Source organism: Ovis aries, chromosome 25, assembly GCF_016772045.2.
Source record: "Ovis aries strain OAR_USU_Benz2616 breed Rambouillet chromosome 25, ARS-UI_Ramb_v3.0, whole genome shotgun sequence".
In the NCBI taxonomy this organism is placed as follows: domain Eukaryota; kingdom Metazoa; phylum Chordata; class Mammalia; order Artiodactyla; family Bovidae; genus Ovis; species Ovis aries.
Genome location: NC_056078.1, coordinates 32,787,391 through 32,808,774, shown reverse-complemented (window position 1 = coordinate 32,808,774; position 21,384 = coordinate 32,787,391). Strand labels below are relative to the sequence as shown.

General features: G+C 51.3%; 1 protein-coding gene across 10 annotated transcripts in view; it reads left to right on the top strand.

Moving 5' to 3' along the window:
* Positions 1–21,384, top strand: part of DLG5 (discs large MAGUK scaffold protein 5) — a 120,670-nt gene that overhangs the window by 16,013 nt on the left and 83,273 nt on the right. The window contains exon 1 of one of the 10 annotated variants that reach the window (XM_060406550.1): positions 8,744–11,888. The exons of 8 other annotated variants lie outside the window; for them this stretch is intronic. The gene's annotated coding sequence lies outside the window, so the exon portion shown is untranslated. Of the gene's footprint in view, positions 1–8,743; positions 18,970–21,384 lie in introns of those variants that run through there. One more of the 10 variants, XM_060406551.1, reaches the window with a different exon arrangement.

Here is a 21,384-nt window from a genome sequence, read left to right as displayed (position 1 = left end):
GCAGATTCTTAACCGCCAGACCACCAGGGAAGCCCCTCTCCCAACTCATTTCTGATAGAAAATGGCAGACCGCTTTTATGAATCTTGTCGTATATTCTCACCCATTTTATGAACTCAGGGAGAGGACACAAAACAGAGACCGTTTGTCTTTGCTTTCCACGGGGAGTTGTGGAATTTCACATAGGCTCCTGTTTCTGCCCTGAGTCTCCTGTACATTAAGGCTTCTCATATGCAGACTCAGCGGAGGCAGTCAGTGTCTTGCATGAGATCATTCAGCCTTTGGGGTAGAGCCCAGACAGAAGTGGAGCCAGGTTTTATCCGTCCATCTGCAGGGACCGGCTACCTACTCGTCTGCCCACCCGTCATCCATCCAGTGTGCACCTGGTCAGTGCTCCACCCAGGCGCTAAATGTGGAGCTTGCAGAGAGGAGCACGTTAGCCTCGCTCGTGAACGACAACCACAGTCCCATACTGGACACCCCGACCTGGATCTGCCCTTTCAGATGGAAATTATGTCCTATTCTTCCTCAAAGGTTTTCATTTCTGCTTGCACTGTCTAGACTGGAGCTTTTAGAAATCCTGAAAAGTAATCAGCTTAGCTTATCGACTTCCTACTCCTCACCTTCCGTTTTGTGGTTTGTAAAGCAGATGCGACTGTGTTTGGTTACAAAAATCTATAAGATTCTCGAAAGGGTGACTGAGAAGATGGCTGCTGCCCACCGGGAGTTTATTATCTCATTGGAAAGCCCAAGCCCGAGGGAGCCGGTATCCAGCTGGGCAGGTCATGCAGCATAGAGAAGGCCGCCTAAAGGTCGGTGTACGATGAGCTGGTGCGGGTGGGCGGCTGGCAGGCTGGGTGGGCGCTGGAGAGGGGCAAGGAGGAAGGCTGGCCTAATGAGGCAGCATGCACAGTAGGGGCAGCAGGCTTGGGAGAAAATTCATTCTATGAAGAGTGGGTCTTCATGGGAATTCCGAGCTCCTGTTTAGACCATGTACTCAGCAGGCCCTGGGAAAGTGGGGTCAGGATAACCGGAAGGCATAGGGGAGGGCTGGCTGTCACATCCAGTCATGCTGCCTGCACCTGCACCTCTGTGAGGCCACCTGAGCCCGGGCGTCCTAGGCGAATAGGTGGAGTTGGCATGGGCAGGAGGGTGGTTTGTGGAGTGTGGGAGAGGGCACTGTGGCCAGAAGATGGTGGGGGGAGGGGGTTCAGACCGACTGGTCAGCCTCCTTGGAATCCCTGAAATCGTTGGCTTTCTGTGAGCTGTTAGATGGATTAGAAGGCCTTCTTTTTCCTCCTAAGTTTGAAGTCTGAGAATTATAGCTGGGATGTTTAGAAATGGGTTACAAGGGCTTCCCTGGTGGCTTAGATGGTAAAGAATCTGCCTGCAATGCAGGGGACCCGGGTTCAAACCCTGGGTTGAGAAGATCCCTTGGAGAAGGGAATGGCACCCTACTCCAATATTCCAGCCTGGAGAATCCCCATGGACAGAGGAGCCTGGTGGGCTACAGTCCATGAGGTCCCAAAGAGTCGGATGTGACTGAGCAGCTAACACTTTTCATACTTTCCAAGTTCTCCAGGAGACTTGAGACCCATTCCCATTTGCTGGCCTTCTCTTTGGGGAGGAGAAGGGAGTGGTTGAAGAGTGAATTGGCTGAGGGGGAACAAGTGATCACTGCCCTCTAGCTGTGTCCCCATGGCTATCTCATATAGGCTCGGCAAGCCTTGTCTCTGGTGGGGACTGCGATGTCACCTTCTGAGCTGGTGTGAAAGCAGGTGCGTGATGTGGGCAAATGGTCCCATGCACGTGGATGGTTGTGTGCCCTGCAGGTGTGCTGTGCAGGTGATAGGTGTTTCTGTTGCATAGGATACTTGTCTAGTTTTGTATTTTTTCATTTGACCTCGGTCACACTTTGGGGGTCCTTACTCCACCTTACGGTGAGGGGACAGATGGGAGAGGTTAGGTCACTCAGGAATCAGGTTAGTCAAATTGCCAAGCACCTGTGTCTGAGTCAGGAAGTGGGTTCAAATCTTGGATCTCTGCTTACTCTGACCATGGGCAAGTCACTTTCCCTCTCTGTGCCTTGGTTTCCTCATCTGTGAAATAAGAAGCATAATAGGACCTTGTCTTGTAAGAATTAAAGGAGCTACTATTTGTGAAGTGTTGAGAGCAGTTCCTTGCACCCAGTAGACACTATGTAAGCTGTAACTTGTTTTATTATTGATGCCCCAATCCCAGGGCTCTTAAGCACCACCCTACACTGACTTCTGGGGCAGCTTGGTTGGTTTGTTCCCCCTTCTGTCTCATGCTCAGGGTATGGTCCACAAACCAGTGCTGGCCTGTAAACTCTTGGCTCCTGATCCACGATGAAGTTAGCACAGAGATTGGAATCGGCATTTAGCAATCTTGAAAGCAGTTTGACCTTGCTGGGACGCATTGAACAGGTAGACTGCTTCAGGTGCTGTCAGATCACACGGGGAGTCACGTGTGGTAGGAACTGTGCATAGCAGTGCTCGGTGGTGCAACTGTGTGATGACAAAGAAGTGAAGGAGCCCGAGAACCCCTTGTCGCTTATTCTTGAACAGTCGTGTCCTTGCGAGGATCCTCCGCCCACCGGAGCGGGTGGGACCCAGGATGTTTTGCAAGGCGGTGCTTGATGTTTGTGCTTTGTCAGTCTGTAGTGAGCTTTCCCAGTGGAGGTTTTCATTAAGGAGCAATTGTTTCCATCAGTGCCGCTGACGCTTACCATGGCAAATGCTTTTCTTATTGCTCTCCTAGTAGGCATGGTTCTGGCAGGTTTGGTAAGAATTGGCAATGAACGCTCCTTTTCCACCTCTTAGACTTCGCAGAAACTAGAAAGCTAGATGATGTCAGTGGACGGCAGGGTGTGGGGTGGTGGGGACTCACCCCTGCTGGGACAGCTGTCCTGTAGCCTCTGGCAGGGCTGCTGCTGAGCCCTGACCCTGCAGGCCCTCTCCTGGATGCCAGCGCCCCAGGCTCCCTCCCAGTCCCTGCAGGGGTGCTGCAGAGCTCTGTGGGTGGCATCCGTCCCTGGGAGAGGTGACAGTGCAGTGCATCCGAATGACTGAGACACACCCATGGCGATGGGATGGAGTGTAAAGCACAGTGCTTGGTGAAAAAGTAGGGAGTAGAGCGAGGTGGACACTGCAGTGCTGTGTAAATTAATAAGACGAAACAATGCCCATTTTGCAAGAACACAAAGGAAAAGAGCAGTGGTCGCCTCTGTGCCTGGGAGAGAAGAGTGGAAGAGAAATGGGAGTAAAAGGAAATAAATAAGACGAGAGGTGAAAAGGAAACATCACTTTTCTAGGGGCTGCTGTCCTCCAGGGAAAGGTCTTTTGCTTGCTCCCGACTGGGCTGCTCCAGACGGCCCGGCTTCTGATGGTGTAGCATCTGTGTGTTTTGGCTGATCTGGCAACCTCAGGCAGATTGCTCACCCAAAAATGGCCTCAGTGAAGAGTTTCCCAAGGCAGTGCAGGGCTGCCGTAGTCACTAGTAGGGGAGGGGCAGCTGTAGTTTGTGGAACAGTTGACTCAGTGACTCCAAAGGGATGTGGGTGTTTATGATATTCATCTAGGTGATTGTGGGGAGGTGACCAACTCTTATTTTTAATTAAAAAAATTTTTATTGGATTATAGTTGCTTTATAGTGTTGTATTTTAATAGTTTCTGCTATACAGCAATGTAAATCATCTGTATATATACATATGCATGGATGCGTGCTTGTTCGGTCGCTCAGTTGTGTTGGGCTCTTTGCGACCCATGGACTGTAGCCCGTCAGGCTCCTCTGTCCATGGGATCCTCCAGGCAAGAATAAGGATTTGCTATTTCCTCATCCAGGGGATCTTCCCAATCCAGGGGTTGAACTCGCGTCTCTTACATTGGCAGGTGGATTCTTTACCACTTAGCCCCCTGGGAAGCCCTACATATACATATATCTCCTCTTTTTTAGATTTCCTTATCATTTAGCTCACCACAGAGCATTGAGTAGAATCCCTGTGCTATACAGTAGGCTTTCGTTGGTCATTTTGTACATAGGATCAACAGTGTATATATGGCAATCCCAATCCCCCAGGTCATCCCGCCCCGACCCTGATCAACACTTGGTTTAAACGTGGTGTTGGGAATCTGTGTCAGCAGTGCTTGCAGTAGCCCACGTTCGCCTCTTGGCCATAGTGGGAAAGTGTGGGTAGTCACCCTTGAAGTCAGTTCTTTAGAAAGACAGCTCTGTTGTGTTTGTTGAGCTTTTGATGCCATGTGCTGCAAGGGAGATGGAGGTTTTAGCTACAGGAAGGTAGAGTCCAGCAGTACATGAACTGAGAACTTCCAGATATTCAAGCTGGTTAGAAGAGGCAGAGGAACCAGAGCTGAAGTTGCCAACATTTGCTAGATCATAGAGAAAGCAAGGAAATTTCAGAAAAACATCTACCTTTCTTTCATTGGCTACGCTGAAGCCTTTGACTGTGTGGATCATAACAAACTGTGGAAAACTCTTAAAGAGATGGGAGTACCAGACCATATTACCTGTCTCCTGAGAAACCTGTATGTGGATCCAGAAGCAATAGTCAGGGTAAGGAGCAACTTTTTAATTGCCAGCAGTCACTGCTTTAGGAAAGGGAGTGAGCTCCCAGCTGCTTTAAGTATTCAAGAAGAACCTCGGGGGTGGCAGGGAAGGTGTTTTTCTTGTCTGATGTTCATGGTTGAACTAGATGCTGTCTGCCGTCCTTCCTCCCCTAACTGAACTGGGCTTCACGTTTTAAGTCTGATGCTGGTCATTAAAATAATCAGTTAAAAAATATAATTAGCCATGTTCGTGGTAGAGAATTTGGAAAATGCAGGTAATCAAAAGAAGGTACTTTTACCTTCTTTTATTTTGCAGATACTTTTACTAACTGGAGCTAAATACTATAAAGCTTTTTTAAAAGAGTGAACAAAGGAATCGTTTTCTATGGATGCACATATCAGAATATGTCACCGGTCCCCCTTGATTGGAAATTTAGGAATGTCTAATTTTTCAGTTGGGCTTCCCTGGTGGCTCAGATGGTAGAGAATCTGCCTGCAATGCAGGAGACCTGGGTTCAATCCCTGGGTCAGGAAGATCCCCTGGAGGAGGGCATGGCATCCCACTCCAGTATTCTTGCCTAGAAAATCCCCATGGACAGAGGAGCCTGGTGGGCTACAGTCAATGGGGTCGCAGAGAGCCCAACGTGACTGAGCGACTAACACTTTCACTTTTACTTTTCAGCATATATCATGTGGCCATGAGGATCTGTGTACTTTTTCATTTCCTTGGGGTACCTATCTGGAAGTGGGGCTATTGGGTCAAAGGGTGTGAACATCTTTAAGTCTGGTGATAAAAATCACCAGGCTCGTGGCATTGATTCTGAGTTCCTCCTAGGTTCCTCTCCAAGCAGGTTTTTGGGTCCTCATCTTCAGAATCCCCTGGGAAGCGTCTGAAAAGTGAAGACTCCCTAGCCCCTCCCTAGGTCTCCTGAAACAGAACCCGAGAGTGGGCTTGCCTCTCACCTTCATTTCACCAGCGCCCGGGAGAGCCTTCCCCTAGCGCATGGTGCTTTCTCAGCGTCTGAGCCTGCTCAGGGAAGGGAAGCAGGGAAGCGTCTGTTCTCCCATCTAAGGGAGAACTGGGATGTGCTTGTGGGAAGTGGGAAGTGTCCTGTTTAGGGACCTACCGCTGGCTGCTGTTTCTCTTATCTGTTAAGTGGGAGTCTCTACTGTTTTGATGAGCTGGGTGTCCTCCGTGTATGAATACACGCGTGAGTGTTTTCACTTACCGACGTCACCAGGTGAGAAGGAACTCCCTGGGCCCGGCCAGACCTGGGAAGGGAGCTCTGGGAAAAGTGGGTCAGGATGGAGCTCATCTTTCCTCCTCTTCCCCACAGGGATGTGGGGCTGATACACTGCTGGAACAGGGTGCTGTGGCCCCCTTCAGGCCCTGGCGTCTTTCTGTTCAGGCCAACCGGGGGAGCTGCTTCTGCCCCTAGCTTGTTGCTCATTCCCTGTGTGTAGGAGTGAGTCCTGTGTGGGGCTCCCTGCCAGTGCGGGGGCCTGGAGAAGGGCCAGAGGTCTCTCTCCAGCACCGCAGCTCCCAGAAGTCACCCATGTTGCCTTTTATCACAGCTGCCCGTTTGGATGGGCTGCTTCCTAACACTGGAGCTGCTGGTCCCAACGAGCTTGTTCAGGTGTACGCACCTAGGGATGGACTCTTGGCCAGGTGTAACCTCAAGGGAGCCACTTTAGATGGGCTGTTTACCAGTTGTCCCTGCAGAAGCTGAGTCTCTGCCTATCCTCTGTTTGCTGGTCTGTAAGTCTAGAAGGAAGATCATTCTCTTATTGAAGCAGACATACTGAGGTGTGGTGGCGTCAGATGAGAGATGCACATGAGGGAGCAGATAGCAGCGTGGCTGGCTTGGGGACTGGTGAGTCGTGCTCTAAAGTGGGTAGAGACAAGGTGCCGGGGGAGCATGTTCAAGGAAGGGACTGGCTTAGTCTCTTAGAAGGGAGAGCTGGTTGAGGGCTGGTCTCATGGGGGAGGTGACTTGAGGGCCAGGCTTTGAAGGTTGAGTAGCAGTTGTCAGGTGATGGGTAGGGATATTGCAGGCAAGGGGAGAGGAGCTTGGCAGGAGCCAGGTGTGCTGGGTGACCGTGGGCACTGTGCTGGCTGGACAGTGGTCTGTCTGGTCAGCGGGGACTGGGGCAGAAGAGCTGCAGAAGGAAGCAGGAGCCGGGATTCAGCCTGTGAACCTGGCCTCCAGGTCTGCTTCTGATGCTGCTGAGCCATGTGGCTTAGGCGAGGCTTAATGTTTTGGAGCCGTGCCTTCCTCCCCCTGTGAGATGTGGTAACAAGACCAGCCTTGGAGGAAGTTATTAAGTGGTGCAATACATATAAAGTATGTAGCTGAGAACTGGGCAGAGAATTAGATGCTTAACAAGTATGTATTTCCTTCTTCTCAGTGCTGGGGTGAGGCTTTGTGACTTTACCCTAATAGGCTAGAGGGAGACATGGAAGGCTGGAGAGCAGGGAACTACCAAGATTGCATCTGTTTGCTTGGGTGCGTGTCTGTTTTTAAGAGATCTTCGATGGTCTGATGGTGGATGCCTTTTGGGGTCTAGGGTGGAGAGGCTAGAGACTCGGGCCTAGACTGGGAGGGGTGAAGAGAACCCTTCCCCATCATGGTCTGTCTTGTGCTACATTTCTTGTCTGCTGGCTCCACGGGGCTACTCAGATGGCCTAACTGAGCTCTGCGCAGAAGGTTTTGCGGGAGAGGCTAGGGTTTGAAATGTGTCCCCAGAGAGCTGGCTCCTCCTAACGGAGGCTGTAGAACTGGATGCTTGCCAAGTGTGAGTCTGGTCTTGAGAAAGTGGGATGAGTGTCAGGAGCGGGCAGAGGCTGGGCCACGACAGAGCTCGTGGGAACAGGCCTGATGGAGCAGTGCAGTAGATGATAAGTGTTGTAGACAGTTACTGACCACTTACAGCACGTGCCAGGGGGCTGACACGGATGTCTCAGGGGTTGTCCCAGCAACCCGAAGATGAAGGGCTTTTATTTCCCCCATTTTACAGATGCGAGGACTTGAGGGACAGAGAGGGCAAGCTACTTGCCCAGAGTCTAAGCTGGTGAGTTAGGATTTCACATCTGGTGGTTGGGATCCAGAGGGCACACCCACTGAGCTATGGTGGGAAATCAGAGCAGCCTCTGGGGCCGCTAGATCTGGACTTTTGGGTCCTGGTTTCTTCTGGCAGATTTCAGGTGCCCACAAGGAAGGACACTGCGCATGGAGAGCTGGTCAGCAAGGGGACGGCTGCCTGTGGCGACGGCGTGCCCGAGGCCGGGAGGACCTGCAGGGCTGCCTGCCAGGTGCTGCCGGAACTGGAGGGCACACATTACATGTCCCCCTTCCCTGCCAGCCTCGAGACTTCCACGTCCCCCATGTCTTACCCACACCCCCTGGGAGCTGGGATTTTGAACTGGGGCTGGAGGCGTGGGTGGGACTTGGATGTTCACAGAGGCAGGCGCCCAGACAGACTCTGGTGTGGAGGTGGGGACAAGCCTGCTGCTTCTAAGAGAACGTGGCTTTTGTATCTGGGTGACGAGAGAGGCCTCAGAAATCCTCCCAGTAGGTAGCACGTAGCTCCAGGCTGGTCCTTGAGTTGTCAGGAGTGCGTGGAGTGGAGGCAGGCTGGGCAGCGCCGCTCACTGGTCTCAGCATCTGTCAGCACGCTCTGGCCTGCTCTGCTTGCCCAGGGCCACAGGATTCCTCCTGCGCGGGATTCCGGGCAGCCCGCCACGGCCACTCGATATCAGCTGTTCTTAAGCTGCAAAGCTCTTCACTACATCTGGGGAAAAGGAAGATGCTAGGGTGGCTGCCTCTTCCTGGCATGATGCCAACCTGCCCGGTGACTTGGAGCCACTGCCTTCCCTTCTTGGGTCTTTGTGTTTGGTGACCCTGCCCGGCATGGCAGCTTTCTCCACTTCCTCACCTACTGCCTCACCCGCCCAGGCATGCACAGGCCTGTCGGAAGCCAGGCCTCGGAGGGGCAGCGGCTGTGCTTCCTGGGATCGCAGGGCAAGCCCCGGCCTGAAGGGACAGACAGGGCCTAGCCGCGTGACTTGTGTGCCCCGAGGAGCTGCTCCTGCCAGATGGTGTCATCCGGGGGTTGGATTAAAAGATAACTCTGTTGGCAGGAAGAGCAGCCCTCTCCTGGTGTTAGGAGCCAGGCCAGTGGTGGGCTCTGTGCAAGCTTTCCTGGCCCCGCTCCTGGACGCCTCTGCCTCTCCTTTCGCTCTCCTCCTGCCGGGACGACTCTTCTCAGATGCTCCTGCACCTCTGCCTCCTTCTCGTTGTCACCAGCCTCCTCTCTGTGGACAGGTTTCAAAATCCTATTTTTTTAAAAAATTTGGCGGTGGCAGGTCTCAGTTGCAACATGTGGGCAGGCTCTTTAGTTGTGGCATGCAGGTTCTAGTTCCCTGACCGAGGATCAAACCTGGACCCCTGCATTGTCAGCATGGAGTGTTAACCACTGGACCGCCAGGGAAATCCCTCATTTTCAAAATCTTAATGAGCAATTCAGCAGGATTTGCTTTCTTTTCCTTTACTCCCCGTCTCTGATGATAAGTCTGTTGCTGGGAGGGAGGTGTGGTGGGGCAGGGTGGACATCAGCAGACTGTGTCCAAGCCTTTATGGAGGTGGGGAAGATAGGGTCAACTTAGCCTAAGTGTGAGGGGGCGACTGTGAGCCCTTGTCTCTTAAACCTGATGGAAGGGCCTTTCTGGTGCCTTGAGGAAATTCAAGTACTCCAGGAAGGTGGGAGGAAAGTGCTTCCTGAAGCTGGTGGGATCATGGGTGTTTTGTTGGGGGACGGTCCCCCATACTCCTGGACCTGCATAGGCAATCACAGGACTCTCAGGGATTTCTGGGGAGCCCCACTGTGTTTTAATCACTCAGTTGTGTCCGACTCTTTGCAACTCCATGGCCTGTAGCCCACCAGGCTCCTCTGCCCCTGGAATTCTCCAGGCAAGAATACTGGAATCGGTTGCCATTCCCTTCTTCAGTGGATCTTCCCAACCCAGGAACTGAACCTGGGTCTCCTGCATTGTAGGCGGATTCTCTACTGTCTGAGCCACCAGGGAAGCCCCAGAGGGCAGTCCTATCTGTGGGTGGTGGAGATGTGGGGAGAGTCCTGCCTGGAAATTCCACCATCATCAGCTGAACCAGAGGCAAAGGGGTCCAGAATATTTTGGTAGAACATTTTTGATACTTCTTCCCCATGTCTTCTTATCTTTGGATAGGCCCTCATTTTGGGAATCACGTACTTGAATAAAAGGTCCATTCTGCTGTTAAGAAATGGTACAGTAAGCTTTTTTCTCGATTGTTCTTTGTCTAAACTATTAGTTTATTAAGAGAAAAAAATCCTCTTTGAATGTTTTCCTTCTTGGGTAGATGTTACAGCATTGTAAGTGCACACATACGGCATTATTACCTGTTTTTGGGGGGTTGCACTGGGTCTTCGTTGCTGCACGGGCTCTTGCTGGTAGCGGTGAGTGGGGGCTTCTCTGCATTGCGGCGCTCGGCCTTCTCACTGTGGCTTCTCGTTGCTGACCATGGGCTCTAGGTACATAGGTTTCAGTAGCGGCGGCCTGCAGACTCTGGAGCACAGGCTCCGAAGTTGTGGCACACTGGCTTAGTGGCTCCAAGGTACGTGGAATCTTCCCAGACCAGGGATTGAACCGGTGTCCCCTACATTAGCAGGTGCCGCTGTACCACCAGGGAAGTCCTGCTCGCATGTTTTTAAATTAGTAGTTAAATAGCAAGATTTTTTAAAAATCGCCTAGACAGTAGAATTATGAGCCATTTTATTTTTCTTCAAAATTTTCTGTTGTAAACAAATTTCAAATGATACTATTTTTTCGGATACTCCATTTGTAAATGTTCAGATATACAAAGAAGTTGAAAGAATAGTACAGTGAACATGTATATAGTTTTCACCTAGAATCGTCGCTGGGTAGCAGCTTGGCATACTTGTTTTTTTGTTTTTCTTCTCATTGTCATTCCATTTTTATTCACATATAATTTTTTCCTGATTCTTTTGGAAAAAGTGGTGGATATTGGAATACTTTACCCCTAAACACTGAAGCGTGTGTCACCTGTGAGCCAGGACGTGCACCTACATACCTCTCCACCATTATCACATCCAAGAATTCAGCACTGATAGAGTCACATTATCTAGTAGGCAGTGCATTTCACTCTCCTGAATTGTCCTACGTGGACTTCCCTGGTGGCTCAGTGGTAAAGAATCCGCCTGCCAATGCAGGAGACATGGGTTTGATCCCTGGGTCGGGAAGATCCCCTGGAGAAGAAAACGACAGCCCACTCCAGCATTCTTGTCTAGGAAATCCTATGGACAAAGGAGCCTGTCCATGGGGTCAAAAAGTCATACAGGACTTAGTGATTAAACCACAACATTTGTCCTACATATGCTTTTTATAGATTTTTAAAAATTCTAACAAACATGTTGTATTTGGTTGTTATGCTCATGTCATTAAAAAACGACATGTATTATAAGCTTGATTGTCCGTGACTGACATGTTTTTGTTAGAAGACATTGTTATAGATGTGTGTACACACACGCACACTGCTGATTGCTATCCCTTGGGCAATCTTAGAATTCCTGAAACTTGGGAGGAGCTCGGGAGAGCTGCTCTTTTGTCTTTACACAGTCTGGTCTGGACAGTTGAGAGACCTTTCGAGCGTCCCAGCGTTGAGGTCTGCATATGTGTTCCAAATTTCCTCGCTTTACGAAATCTGACACCTTCAAGTCAGGACATTTTAAACCGTCCTGCTAAATTCTTCTAAGCACCCAGGGCTCAAATGTACCGTTGCCTGGGGCGTTATAGGTCATTTGACATAAAACAGAGAAAAACCAGAGGCATTTTGTACAGAGCTCAAAGCCTCTTCCCCCTCCCCCCCGTTTAGCGTGGCTCACTGTGTCCTTAGGTCTGGGCATCCTCAGAAGGACCAGGCCCTGCAATGGGGCGGCTGAGGATCAAAGCCCAGCCAGGGGAGAGGAGGGAGGAATGTGAGCCATGGGAGGGGGAGGACAGGGAGGTGCTGCGGTGGCCAGTGCTGTTCTGCCCTGTGGAGCTGGGCTGTTCCGTTAGCCCTGGGGTCTGTTGGCTGAGGGGCCTGGCCGTGCCTCCCCTGGGATGCAGTACTGTACTGGGAATGAGCCCTTGATTGGAGTTGGTCAGAGTGGCCTTCATCCAGTGGCAGGGCCCACTTATGACTTCCGTCCCTGAACCCCTCCCCTACTCGTGGGCTATGGAGTGAGGACCCGAGAAGAGAAGTCTGGTGAGTGCTTTGAAATCGCAGAGGAAGCAGGTGGCCCTGCCCTCAAGATTATCCGTCCAGGGGGTTGGTGGGAGTCTCACCGCTGGACTCTCAGATTGGCACAAAAGAGGCTTGCTGTGGGGTGGGCAAGCTTCAGACAGGGGAACGGGTGAAGGGAAGGCTAATGTTCCCCGGGAGGAAGGTTGCAGGGTGGGCCTACAGGGAGGGCTTCTTGGATGAGGTCAGGCTTGAGTCCTGCTGGATGGCAGGGTGGAAAAGAAGCATAGCATGGGTCAGGGAGGAGAAAGGCCTGGGGCTTCCCTGAGCAGTAGAGTGCCCTGCCCCAAAGAGGGCCTCTCGAAACTCTCTCAGAACAGACCAGCGGGGACAGGACTGCTTCGGCCCCGTGTGTTTGGAGGAAAGGGTTACTTGGGATTCTTCCTACCCTAGCTTAAAAAGAAAAAAGGCTTTATTCTTTGCTGACAGTAAAACATGTACATTCATGTAGGAAATTCAGTTAATGAAGAAGACAAAAGAAAAGCACGCATAAGTCCTGGAAGCCACTCTGTTAACATCGTGTTGGGGGAAAATGGGGCTTTTATTATATGCTAAATATTGCACCAAATGTTACCTCGTTTCATCGTCTCCAAAACCCTGGCAGGTGGATACTGTTATCATCCCTGTTTACGGGAGACACCAGCAAGGCACAGAGAGATTAAAGAAGGTGCCTGGAGTCATACAGAATGTGTGTGAGCTGGAATTCCTGGCAGGCAGGTGGGCTCCAGGGCTCACGCAGGTATCGCCTCGGGGATACTGATCATCCCAGCAGATAACTGACGCGTCCACATACACACCTAGGCCAGGATTCAGCCTCTCAGTGGGCAATGGAGACCCCAGTCACCATGCAGTGGATACAGATACACATGGCTGTCTACCGGGACCATATTCTTCCCCGTAGCTCCTTGTACTAAAGTCTTGGTTGATGTCTGTGGGTTTAGAAACAGGCTTTGTCTACCTGCTCTGGTACCCGAGGATAGAGAAGTCAGCCCCACCGTGGGAGGGACCCAGGATCGCTCTGTTGTGAAGGAGACACAGTGGGGAGTGGAAGAGGGGATGTCCCAGCTCAAGTCCAGGGGCAGGTACGTGCTGAAACTGCCCTCCCTCCATCTGCCATTAACAACGTCTCCTCTGGGGAGAACCAGAAAACCAGGTAACAGTGTCTGCTGTGACTTCTAGGCCGTATTTTCTGCTTGGCCATCTGAGCTTCCTTGGACTCCTGTCCACAGCATGGAAGGGTCTATAGCTGATGCTTCCCCGTGGCACCCAGGGACTGGCTGTGGACTTAGCAGGTCACAGTCAGGGGCTGCTGTCCAGCTCAATGTGGGGCTGGCAGGTGTGGCTCTCTGAGAGGCAGGTGCTCCTGGAGCCCTTTCTTGCCCCTACCCTGGCCTGGGGCTCTTGTTGGCACCCTGGTGAGCATGGGAGGGGGGCACTGCAGGAGCAGCGTGGCCTCTCAAGACCGTGTTTTCCCATCTGTACAGTGGCGCTGATGGTGTCTGTTCTCACAGGCCACCAGGGTTAGGGGAGAACTTGTGCGCTGATGGTGAGGGAGACGTGGGTTTTGGGCGCGCTCAGCTCCACCTGCGTGTTATCATCAGTCCATACTCAATTGACAATGGAAAAAACCAAGGTTCAGAGAGGGCAGTTCGTGTGGTCACAGGCAGGGCTGGAAACAAGTCTGACCCCAGGCTAGCATCCTAACGGGGCCGTGTACAGCATACGGGTCCTGCCATGCTCCTGTTCCTTCACCCAAGTTACGCAGCAGCACCCACTGCATTCAGTCTGAGAGAAGAATGGGAAGGTGGCCACATGGGAACTAGGGCTCCAGGCCCAGCTTTGTTGGCCTTCTCTATGTCTCTGTGGGTCGTTTGTTTCTTTATTGAGTTGCCTATGGTTGCCAGGCCTGGGCAGTGATACTGGATCGGCAGAGGTGAAACAGTTAACACCCTAGTCTCCAGCAACTCACAGAGGCGTGTGGGAGGTGGCTTGTAAACAGCTAGTGCCAATACAGTGCACGGATGTAGTGTCCAAGTGAAGCATGGTGGGGTTCTAGGGGCTCAGAGGTAGGCAGTTCTGACCCTGCTAGAGCCCCTGTTTCCTCATCTGACAAACGGGTACATTGGATTACTTGTTCTTTGGGGTTGCCACCTTCTGTGTTTTTTTTTTTGACGGAAGTATAGTTGATCTGTAGTGTTGTTAGTTTCCGGTGTACAGCAGTGATTCAGTTACGCACACATATATTCTTCATATTCTTTTTCTTTATAGGTTATTACAAGGTATCGAATATAGTTCCCTGTGTTATACAACAGGACCTTGTTTATCTACCCTCTGTCTTACACGTTTTGTGATTCTTCATGAAAACAGTGTTATCTTGGGGGCTGAAACACACCTAGTGTGTGTTTAAGCTGAAACTTTTTGTTTAGTGGCCCCAGATCAGATGAAGACGGAGGACTCTATTATGTTCTCTATCTTTATCTTTCCATAATGGGCCAAATGCATTTGTTTTTTTACGGCCAGGGAGTTTTTCTCACGAGTTGGCTTGGCTTAGGGCTGAGTGCCGGTGCCAGCAGGCTGCTTATGGGTCACGGGGTAGGGGGGATTGAGGGCATGTGCCAGACCTCCTGCAGGTCTGAGCCAGCACGGAGGGTGAGTCCACTGGTGAGGGCAAGTGGCCACCTTCCCTGGTTCCTAAGGCCGTGTCTGGCCTGTGGTTATGTCTGTCCTGTTCTCCTGACTCTGGGGCTTGTGGGCACCACAGATAAAGACTGTGAGAGCAGGTTAAGGTGGTCACAGTGGGCCCTTGCCATCCAGCCAGGTGGCAGGAAGGGACAGGGCTGCATCCAGGTCTGAAGGAGGGCAGGGAGGCAGGTGGGAAGGCTGGAGAGGGCTGTCCACACGTCCCCCTTCTGGGCCTCATGGTCAAGGTGGTACAGTCGGTAAGCAGCAGAGCAGGGTTGACTCCTGAATCAGGGTCCTAAAGCTCTTCAGGGGTGAGCTGTTCAGCAGACCAGTGTGTCCTTAAGATGCTGGGTTTCGGGAGAGTCAGAGGACTCTTTTTGTGGTGTCCTGTGGAGTGCTTCATAGTGGGGATGGGAGGGAAGATAGGTGTTGGGCATGATCTGAGGCCAATTGCTGCTCTGTGCTCTGCTGCGTATGTGTGTGTGTGGGGGGGAGCAGGAAGGAAGGGAGAAAGGTGAGCTGCACACGTATGGATGAGCTGCCCGAGGTGGCAGAGACACTAGACGCTTACCCCTTTCCTCTTCCTGTGAATTCCTGCTAGATAACAGGCCCCACTGCCCACTACTGCAGCGATGCAGACATAAACAAAAGCCTCTTCCTTGTGAAGTCCTCAGCAGGACTGGGTACTTAATTTGCAGCCCAGTGCAAAGTGAAATTGCAGGACCCTTGACTTGTAAATCATTAGTAATTTTAAGACAGCAACAGCAGAGCATGAAGCCAAGTGGAGGGCCTCGTGAGACTGTGCAGGCCGTGCAGCCGTAATGTTGGCCTTGGGACCCATTCTCACAGGTGCAGCCAGACCTGCTAGATGTTGGTTAGAACCATAGGGAGGTATAAGCAGGCTGATAGCAGAACAGATAATTTCCAGATGGACAGGTCTGGGAAGGCTCCTTGGAGAGGGCCCATTTAAAACTGGGAAGATCCCCTGGTGGAGGAAAAGACAACTCACTCCAGTATTCTTGCCTGGGAAATCCCATGGACAGAGAAGCTTGATGGGCCACAGTCCATGGGGTTGCAAAGAGTCAGACATGACTGAGCGTGCATGTGTGCGCACTGGAGGGACGGTGTAGACCTTGGTAGAGGTGGTGGTCATGGTGGAGGCAGGATATGTGGGCGTGGGCAGGGAGTGATGAGGGCATAGCCCGTTAGCCAGGCTGGAGGCCTGGATGGTGAGGAGAGCAATGGGAGAGGGTGCAGGCAGGCAGGCTGGGCCCAGCCCTTGAAGAAGACCCTTGGATGCTAGCCTCAAGGCAGACTTTATTCTGTAGCCAGGACTTCCCGGAAGCTTGGAGATGGCACAGAGCTGAGCCTTGGGAAGCGCTTTTGGGAGGTGGTGCTTGCTGGGTTTCCAGAAGCTCAGAATGACTCTTGACCCTGGTTATTCCCTGAACCCTCTGGAGCCATTGTGCATGAGGAAACCGGGTATGGGAAGGTATTGTGGGCCTTGTCTGCAGGGGCAGGTGGCAGAGCTGGGACCCTGGAGACTCAAGGCGAGTCGGGAGGTAGAAGAAACAGTTGAGCTGGGAGGTATCCCCTGGATGGTGGCAACAGCAAGGAGGGACTGGTGAGGGGTGTGGAGGTAGGTCGGGTGGATGTTGGCGCCTGAGTGGGCCTCGTAGTCAAGAGTGCCCACAGCTGAAGACACCCTGCAGCCCTGGTAAGTGGCCGTCTCTTGCAGCTCTGTGACAGCAGTGGGGGCACCCCACTTTGAGAAGGTGCTCGCCTTTCTTGGGGTAAGTCTGGCCAGTTTTACTTCTTGATCTTTTGGCCCTAAACTGTCTCCACATTTTCCCTTTTTCTCATCATCTCCATTTGGCCCTGTAAAGACAGTGAGTAGTCTGTTCCTTCAGACCTCGTATTTTTTCCTTTTTGCAGCTTTTGGTTCTTTTCCACCTCCCACAATTATTGTGGCTTTATGTCAAATATGGGCTTCCCTTGTGGCTTAGCTGGTAAAGAATCCGCCTGCAATGAGGGAGACCTGGGTTCGATCCCTGGGTTGGGAAGATCCTCTGGAGAAGGGAAAGGCTACCCACTCCAGTATTCTGGCCTGGAGAATCCCATGGACTGTGTAGTCCATGGGGTTGCAAAGAGTCGGACACGATCTATCTTGGCTGTTCTAACCATACTGAACCACCATATTCAGGTATGGTTAGAACAGCCGAGATAGATTGATCTGACTTTCAGAGTGTCCAGCAGATGCTGTAGGGCGTTGCATTTCCCTGCATGTTTAAGATGGTCATTACCGTTGGCCCCCACCCCCAGGGGTCCACAGTGGCCCTCCTCATCATACATTCACTGAACCGTGTCCCCACACATTTCCAACCTCCTGCTGTCCTCCTGTATCCTGTGCTCCAAGACCTCATGTGACAAGGTCTCGTGTGACAGGTTCTAAATTCCTTGTGATCACCTCTCTTCTCCTGCACACCCCCCTACCCTCAGCCAGGGTCAGAGGAAGCAATGCTCAGTGTGGAGGGACAGGCATGGAGTTGAAATAGCCTGCAGCTGACCCTGCCTGACCCCTTCCTGGGTCTGCAAGCTGACTCCTACACGCTCTCCCAGCCTGGTGGGTGACCTGCCAGAGCTTGGAAACTCAACACTACCTTGCTAATTGTCTGCTGAGGTCACAGCAGCCCTTGTCACCACCCATCCACCAGGACCACAGTCCCTGACTGGGCCAACTGGTTGAGCCACTGTTCTGGGCACTCATGGGAAACAAGTGGCCTTTGTGGTGAGCCGGTGGACAGAGTGGCCGTCAGCATGGGAGAGGTGCCTGCACATGCAGGCTTCCAGGTTGGGTGGGGCCCTGGGCAGCAGGCTCTGAGCTGGGAGACCCACCCCAACCTCCATTTTTGTTGTCTGCCTCTCAAGGTCTCTTTGTTTTTCTGGGGTACACAGAGTTTTGGGGACTGCTGCTCTCCCTTTTTGGTTGCTATTAAAAATGATGTTTCCTAGAGTTTTTATCATGCCCGTATCAAGAAACCTCACTGGTTACTCTCCTGGCACAGGCCCAGGTCTGGGAGGTTGCCTGTGGGCTGTGAGCCTTCCTCACGGCCGGGATTTGACTTGTCTGCTTGAGATACGGACACACTGGGAAATGAGACTCTGAAAGATTGAAGTGTTTCAGTTTTGGCAGTTCTTCCTCAGTTATCTTGAGGGAGCCTCTCCATCACTCCCCACCAAACACAAACCCCAGACACACCGTGCAGGCTACTGAAGACCACACACCTCAGAGGAATGCGGTCTGTAGTAGGTGACTTGGCTTAAGGAGGTTTTTAGTGCATGAGACTTTAGAGGAAGATGTATTTAGTAACAGGGGCTGGAATGGTCCTTACAGATGTCCCTGCCTCAGAATTCCTTCCATCTGCCTGAAGCATGCCGATGGCGTGAAGGTGAGTTTGGGCAGAGGCCTATCTGTGTTTTGAGATGGTTTAAACAGGCTCCAATGAATACGCTTAGAATGAAAAAGTGACTGGCGTTTTAAAGTGGTTCAGAAGAATCAGTATCAGCAGCTGAAACTGTGTCCAACAGCTTTTCCTGTGAATATTAGTCATACTTTTAACCCCGTCATCTAATCCTGTTCATATGGGAATTCTGCTCTCACTGTCTGCGTGGCCGCCTCTCCCCACCCCAGCAGTTCTGTATGTGTGGGTCTGTGTGTGTGTGTGTGTTTGTGTGTGCGCATATTTTGTTGTGTCGTTTCCCTCTCCGGGACCTTGGAGCTTATCGGGAGGGGAGCTGTGCTAACACAGACTGGTACATCCACGCAGGAGCTGCAGGAGAAGGGGAGCTCTCTTCCCATGTGGCCCCGCCCTGTCATTTGCCTGTGATTGACAGCGAGGGGCAGAGTAAAGAGGCGCCTGCTGCACGATGCCTCCTAGTTATTCAGCCGGCTCTTGCTACACTTTGTGTTTGCTCTGTTCTCGGGTGCTCCTGACAGCCCTCCCCCCACCTGCCTCTCTCATCTTTGATGTGGTTGCCATGGACAGAAAGCTGAGAAAATGAAACAACAGGTTGTAGACTCAGAATGTTTGCCCCCAAGGAAAGCGCATGTTTGCACAAAATCTGGTCTGACAGTTTCCATTTAAACTAAGAAGTTGGGGGCCCAGCAGGCCCTAGGAGATATGAAAATTGGCGCTTTGTTGGGCTGCATGCTGATGGTAGCTCTGTATCTGAGCTCCATCTGTCACTGGAGATTCGCATTTTTCAGATGAAAATCACTGTCTGGCCACGGGCGACCACACCGCTGCTGTAAGCTGTAAGCGTGCTGCGTTTCGCTTTGGAGCCTGCCTGTCTGCCCCTCAAGGTCTCTTCTTTGTTTTTCTGAAACGTGATGAAATGGAACATGCTTTTAAAAATAGATATTTTCGGGAGATGGCCTGACTGGGGTTATTGGCCGTGACGGTCTTATTTTTGCCACGTGAGTCCCTTATCTCATCTTGGCTGATGGGACACTGGCAAAGGTTGCTTGTATTTTTTCCCCCTTTTTATTCTTAATTGTGTTTCCAAAGATATTCCTTTTGATCATTTACTTATTTACACACAGGCTGAAGAGTCTATAGAATTCATTAACAGTGTTAACTTTTTAAGAATAATTTTTTTTTTCCTGATGATGAAAGCAGTATTCATTAAAAAAAGAAGAAGAAAAGACACCAGAGCTATTCATAGTGGACAACAGAGTTTCCTTAAGTAGCTGTTGGGAGGTCTGAGGGTGACGAGGAAGGCAGTGGTCTCAGATGGTGGTCATCAGTGGTCTGGGTGGACAGAGCCATTCTGGGATCATACTGGAGCTGCTGAATGGGTGGGGGACAGGCTGAGGGAGCAGGGTTTGCTTAGAGGCAGCTAGGAGTAAAGGTGCAGGCCCCAGAACTGGGGACATTTGTTCCAAGTCTAGCTGAATAATCTGTGTCTGGCTCCTTCATCTTTCTGAGCTACAGGAACCTTGTTGGTAAATTGAGGCTGATAGCAGTATCCCTTTTCTGGAGTGCTGTGAGTTTTAAGTAGGATAGCATTTTTATAAAGAAGATTGATTTATTTATTTTTGGCCGCGCTGCGTCTTCATTGCTGCGTGTGGGCTTTCTCTAGTTGCAGCAAGGGGAACTACTCTTCGTTCTGCTGCGTGGACTTCTTGTGATGGCTTCTTGTGATGGCTGGAGAGACTCCAGTCTCTTGAGCTTCAGTGGCTGTGGTTCCTGGGCTTGGTTGCCCCTCGGCATCTGGGACTTTCCCCAACCAAGGACTGATCCCATGTCCTGTGCACTGACAGGTAGATTCTTAACTGCTCAACCACCAGGGAAACCCAGGATAAAGGATTCATCTGACAGTTTTCCGTGGCTTTCACTGTGGACGATGTCCGTATTGGGTAGGGCTGTGCAAAGCCTGGCGCAGTAGCAACTGGATTAGTGTGGAAGGGCTTCCGTAACAAAGGACCACAGACCTGGGGGCTCAGTCGATGGGTATCTATTGTCTCACAGTCCTGGCGACTACAAGTCCCTGATCAAGGTGTCAGTAGGGCTGGTTTCTTGTGAGACCTGTCTCTTGCATTGGCTTATAGAGAGCTGTCTTCTCTCTGTATCTTCAAGGGTCTTTCCTCTGTGTGTGTGCACTTGTCTATGTCCAGATTCCCTCTTCTTAGAAAGATTAGGGCCCACCCTACTGACCTGGTATTAATTGCATTTCCTCTTTGAAGACCCCATCTCCAAATGCTGAGATTCTGGGGAGTTAGGACTTTGACATTTGAATTTTAGAGGGAACACAATTCAGCCCTTCACAGATTATTTCTATTATGTGTGGTTCCGTAGTGATGAGGGACCCTGAAGTTGGCCTTGGCACTGTCTCCACCTCGCCACGTGACCTGGCTCCGTGTGTCTCCTCTGGACATCTGTAGAAGGTCAAGGCTGGGTGGCATAGGCTCTAAAGAGGCTGAAGTGCAACTGAGAATGAGGATCCAGCAGTTACTCTTCAGGCTTTAACTGAGCATTGGCCTTGTGCTGGGGCCGGTCGTGGCAGGCACAGCACAGTGACACTGCCGTGGGGATTCCCATTGACTGAAGGACCCTGGGTGCGTGTGCTGTGCTATCAGGGTTTCCTGCAGGTGGCCAGTGTGCCTGGAGCTGGGTGGACCCTGAGGTCTTTGGGGACTGGTGTGCTTTGGTTTCATTTGCTTTACTCTGTGGTTGTAAATGTGGATTTTTTTTTTTTTCCTCCTTGCACAAGAAAGTGAAATACCTTCTTTTGTTATCACGATCTACTTTGTCTCGTAAGGATTGCCTGTGTGTGTGAAAGGTAACCCACATTTGTGCATTTGAAATACTTTTGTGATCTCCTCCCCCTTCTCAGAAGCCTGGAGCGTTCTTGACTTCCAGGACTGAGGGCCTGGGGCTTTCCGGAATCAAAGTCTTTGAAGGATTATGTGATGCTTGGTGGGGTTTGGATCACACTGAAGTCCCAAAGATTTTGTATTACTTTAATGGAGAGGGAGGGAGAGAAAGGTGCCTTCCCCACCCCAACCCCCCAACTGTTTTTCATTTGTTTTGCTTTTTGCTACCGGTTTTTCTGATGTGGTGTAAAGTAAGCCTAGGATTTACCAACTTAACTGTCAATGTTATTAATAAAAACGTTCACAGTGTGCCGCCATCCCTGCCATCCATCTCCAAACCTAAAATCCTTCTGTGATCATACCTCCCCCATTTCCTGGGGCTGATTTGGGACAATTCGTAGA